This window comes from Marmota flaviventris, chromosome 14, assembly GCF_047511675.1.
Source record: "Marmota flaviventris isolate mMarFla1 chromosome 14, mMarFla1.hap1, whole genome shotgun sequence".
Lineage (NCBI taxonomy): Eukaryota > Metazoa > Chordata > Mammalia > Rodentia > Sciuridae > Marmota > Marmota flaviventris.
The window spans coordinates 65910843-65916601 of NC_092511.1; the positions used below are offsets into that span (position 1 = coordinate 65910843).

The window sequence follows — 5759 nt, forward strand, 5'->3', positions numbered from 1 at the left end:
CCAATGCAGAGGTAAAAAAGGGAACATCCTTACCACTGAAGTCTGGAAGCTGAATACACCATCAACAGTCCCACTAGAACAACAAGACATGTGAGGGGACAATGGAGAATTCTTTTTAAAAAGGAGGACAGTTGGGGAAAATGATTAACAATTTAAAAATAACTTTATATTAAAAACAATATTTAACAAATTGCCTTCACATTTTTATCTCCATTAAGGCTTAATAATTTTGTTTTAAAAGTGTATTATAAATGATGATATTGAGTCTCAGGAAGCTTATATAGTTTACAAAGTTAACCCACATAGTAAATGCCAGAGCTTAGACTAGAATTCAGAATTTCAGACCTTGAATCCCAAGCTCTCTCTACATTTTAAATTTGGTGCTCACATCACATATTAAGACTTTCATGACTATTCAAAGTCACGGATTCACAAATCTTTTAATATCATGAGCTTAATGCTAATCATACAAAGGACTACTATTCAAAGAGAAACAGTAACTTGAACCGAATGAGAGAAGTTTTGAATATCTTCTTATTGCTTCTAACTGCTACCTCTTTACCTCTGTATTTCAATAATTCATAATGCAGAATGCCTTGATTTTCATAGTAGATTTCTTCTCTCAGCAGATTTACAATAGAGAAATGTTCATCTCAATGTAAATAGTCTGTAGGCTTTATTTTTTGGAATTAGCTGAAGACATTGTCTTTGACAGAATTGTTATACAGAGCATACATTTCCTTTTGGTAGTATATAAAAAAATCCATTGCTTTATGATTGCCAATATTTCAAATTGTTACAAAAAAATGTGGGCTACAAAGGATTAGGTAGAACATCAGTGGTAACAATGAGTTCTGGAGAAGTCAAATATAAACTTCTCCATTTACCTCTTTACTAATATCACCTTTGATAAACTTTAATTTAAAAAAAATATTCAATTTGAGCATGATGAGGATTAATCTGTCACAAACATGCAGAGAGGGCATATGATGATCTAAAAACCAATGGCAGTAGAGGATGGGAGATATCTGGCTTTTTTTTCTCAGTTCTACCTTCTTTTCTTTTTTATACCCATTATTCTTATTTTCTTCTTTGTCAGGACTTCCCACACTTTTTCCTGTCCTCCTACTGGAAGTACTATTGGAGATTTTTTATTTGATCTTTATTTGCAGGCTCAAATTTTCTGATTACTTTCTAATAATAATTACCAGAAACCAACTACTTTCTCTCAGAATTTTGATTACTTATTATAGTGCTAATATTTATTTTGATTCATTATATGTTCATAATCTCCTTCTCCACCCAGGAGAGGGTAAAATCCATCACTTGCATATATCATTACATAATGTTCTGGAGTGTGTACCCTATTTCTACTAAGTTACCTGCCAGCATTATAGTTAAAAAGAAGAGAAGTCTAATTCCTATAACACTTAGGTTCAGTTGTTCATTTGTTTAGATGTTTTCAGACACCGTTTTGGCAATTTTCTTTAATCATGATATACTTCAAATTCTTTTTCTGAACTTTACACAAATTTTTATTACATAGGGTTGTCACATTATTGAATATTTCTCTACTTTGAGCACAATTATTTTTATTCTCCATAGAAAGGCTGCTTATGAACTTCTCATCTGACCATGGCAAGCCCTAAAATCCTGATTTTAGCAGAGTAGTAGTGCCGCAGCCCGGCTGGCTGGGCAAAATAACCGGGGGAGTGACGAGCAAGTTTTGTACGTTGATACAGCAGGAGTGGAAGCCGTTTATTGTAGGACTACAGAGGTATTTATACATTCCACACAACTTATCTTAATTAACATAAACTAGATACAGCAGTCAGCCAATAAGGAATCTCCACACTTAATGGCTTGCTGGCGCCACCTCACAAACCACTCCCCCTGGCAAAATACCAGGTGCCATCCTGACTTGTTGATAGACTCTAACATCTCCTCCTTTTGTTTAATTTAAATAACGACCGTAGTGGTTTTTTACACAAACACCATAAATAATCTGCTACAAGCAGAAGGGGAGGATACAAAATGCCACAATACCAAGCCAATTGATGGCTCCATGCAAGAAGCCCTTGGAAATATTATACCAGCAATGACACCGTTAGCAAAGATACCGAGTTACAATTTGTTGTAGATTACAGTTTGTTGTCTCAGTCCAGGTAAAGCAGTGTAAATAGATTAACTCACAGTCCAGGTAAATCACAGTCCAGGTAAGTTCTGCAGGCAGCTAGCTTGATCTGAAGTCTCGTCCGTTTCTCAGCAACACTGGAAATTTTTTCACCCTTGTCCTCACCGGCACTGGGATGAAGGCAGGAACTCTGGATGGCTAAAGAAAATCCTGTAGTATTCCACTAAGAAAACAACCTTCTGAACAATTTAGTAGTTATTGACATTGGAAATGACCAAACCTCAGGGACGCCGGGCGCGTCCTCTGCCGCCAGACCGTAGCATCCTGGGCAGCCCCAGAAGGCCCCGGAGAGAGTCTCGGACTCAAACTGCTTCCGAGCATAGGGAGCAAAAGCTTTGGAGACTAGGCCTCTGGGTCAGGTCTGGATTTGGGCTCATGGCAGTGGCATCCCGCTCCCAGGGCGGGGGGCGGGGAAGAGCCCACTGCCATTGCTTGGAAAGTCCTTGCTGCTCCAATTCATATACCCTCCGGTAATGAAAAGTATTTAGTAATAGCCTTTTGCTGCAACTTTTTTTCTGATAATCCTTCCTCCTCTGAACTTTCTTCTTCTTTCTGACTAGAGTTCCTGGGATCTTATCAACACATGCCCTAATTGCTCTTGGTTCCATTGGGGTGCCTCTTTCCCTTATCAATTTACCTAACACCCCTTCCATATTTTCATCACAAAGACAATACAATACACTGAGACAAAACAAGACACAAACATACTGCATCAATCTTCTCCATTTTCTCAAAATGGCCATTTTTCCTCTCGCCCTATCTGCCTAGGGACGAACAGATTTGCTCCTGTCCTATCTAGGGACGGGCAGCTTTTTTTTTGTCACTTACCCCCAAGTGTCCCGGGGCTCCCCGTAACGGGCCACCATCTGCCGCATAGTAGAAGAAATGTTTCAGTGAAAGCAGTACTTTGATACATGGCTCTTTCACCCAGTATCAGAACTGTACAAATGTCTTATAATTCAAAAATATAAAATAAATGATCTGTAGGCATGTACAATCACAGCAGCAAACCATTATATATTGTCAACTGAAAGTAACTGATGGTTATTGTGATTTTCTGAAACATCAGCCAGACTTTTCCTTGGTCATTTTCTTCAACTGACTTCTCTGTCTTGAGCTTCCTATCATAGTTCATTATTTAACAATGGTAAAGTACCATTCTGAGAATTAGAACATGCCCCCTCCTACTATACCACCTCCCATTCCACCCATTGTTCCCATTCTAGGGTCCTTTTCTTCTTTAGAAATTTCTGTGACTACAACTTCTGCTGCAGTTAATGGAGAAGTGACTCCAGCAGCATGCAATAAAGCCGCATGCAATAAAGCTTGGATGGGGCAATGATTCCTTTTTCCACCATATTCACAAAGTCAAAATCTTCAAGCATAGCATCACAACCAACTTCTGAGGAGCTCTGCAGAATTTTCTCAAGCATCAAAGATCCTTCAACACCTGCATTCTTAGAAATTATCATTGCATGAATTCTGAGTGTTCTTTTAACAATTTCCAATTTTTTGATCATCATTAGCTGGAATTAGTGAGTCCATAGCTGGAATCTATGGAAGCAGAGCAAAAAACGCACCCAGAAAAATGCCTTCTTCAACAGCAGCTCTTGTAGTATTGAGGGGTTCTGTCATCTTTCTTTTCATTATTTTCACTTCAACATCACTTTTCCCACCAAACTTCAGCACAGCTATTTCACCTGAAAGTTTTGCCAGTTGTTCATTCAGTTTTTCCTTTTCACATTCACTCATTGTGGTTTCTAATTGTTCTGTGATTTCTTGAAAACACTTTTCAATTTGAGCTCTACCACCTTTTCCTTTCAAAAGTATGGCATCATCTTTGGTGACAATGACCTCTCCAACTTTTTCCTAAATCATGAGGCTGAACATCTTCAATATTTAAAGTCAAACCCACCTCACCAAACACTGAGACACCAGTAGCAATAGCTATATCTTTCAGTTGGTTCTTTCTGTTGTCACAAAAACCTGGAGCTTTAACTGCAACAACCTGAAAACCAACTTTTAGCCGATTCAAAACAAGTGTACTTAGAGAATCTTCCTCAACATATTCAGCAATTATGGCCAAGGGTTTAGGATGAACAGTGGCAATTTCAAGAGCAGGTACAATGGACTAGATGCTAGAAATTTTCTTTTTACTCAACAGAACATAAGCATCCTGGAATTCACATTTCTGATCTTCTGCTGTATTAATAAATATGGAGAAATACAGCCTCCACCAAACTTCATGCCTTCAATAATTTCTAATTCATTGAGTGTTTTTCCATCCTTTACTGTGATCACATCCTTTCTTTCAACCTTTGTCACTACATCAGAAATGATGTTGCCATTTTCTTTGTTTCCGTTTGCCAAAATCATAGCAACCCAAGCAATTTCTTGGGTTGCTTAGGAGTTGCCACAGGTTTTACTGCTCCTTAAGTTCAGTAATTACAGCATCAAGAACTAACATCACACCTCTCCTGATTTCCACTGGATTAGCAACTTTTCTAATTTCTTGAAGACTTCCTTAGCAATAGAGTGTGCCAGTCCAGTAGTGGTGGTGGTAGTGCCATCTCTGACCTCTTCATTTGTATTATTGACAACATCTTGAACAAGTTTAACTAAAATATTTTTGTATTTATCCTTTAAATTAATCGACTTTGCAACAGTCACACCATCTTTTATTACTTTGGGATTTCTCCAATTCTGTTTCATAATTACTGTTAATCCCTTCGATCCCATTGTAAGGCTACAGCATCAGCCAAGAGATCTACACCTTGAATCATCAAGGCTTAGGCATCTACACCAAATTTTATACCTCTGGCAAAAACACAAATGCGATGAGGAACCAGTGCCCTAGACACTGGTCTCATTAGACAAAATGCCATATTTAATGGAAGCATTTCTGTGGGGCGTCAGCAGGAAGTACACATGCCAAGGTAGGCAGTCCTGGGCTAGTGAGGTCAACAGCTGAAGGTGTGAGTATGCCCAGGAAAGTCTGGGAATATGGACTCTCATGCCTGTCACTATCATTGCCCTGATAAGGAAATCCCATACACCTTGGTATGGGTGTATACCAAAGTCCTCCATCCCTTATCTTCTGTAAATTTATCCTAGAGAAATTACAAGATGAATGAACCATTGCAGCTGGAGAAAGATACTCACACTTAATATCACAAAGTATAAAGCATAAAGCATATGCCACTGAAAGTTGGTTAAGTGTGTATATTCATGGAAAGGAATTCTGGGAAAGCATTTTTTTTTCTTGCTACAGGGGATTGAACTTAGGGGCACTCAACCAGTGAGTCACATCCCTAGCCATATTTTGTATTTTACTTGGAGTCAGGCTCTCATTGAGTTGCTTAGCCCCTTGCTTTTTGCTGATATTGTCTTTGAACTCGTGAACCTCATGCCTCAGCCTCCTGAGCCGGGGAAAGCATATTCAAAAACACACAGATAAAGGTTTTTATTAATATAAACAGTCATAAATAGTGTATAGCTCAATGAACATGCAGGCCTCTATGTATCATATATGATATTGTATCATGTATCTAAATTTCCGAATAAA

The 5759-nt window shown here is 38.3% G+C and overlaps 1 pseudogene; it reads right to left on the reverse strand.

Moving 5' to 3' along the window:
• Positions 1 to 3361: 3361 nt before the first annotated feature.
• LOC114099486 (60 kDa heat shock protein, mitochondrial pseudogene) lies at positions 3362 to 5079 on the reverse strand (annotated as a pseudogene).
• Positions 5080 to 5759: the final 680 nt, after the last annotated feature.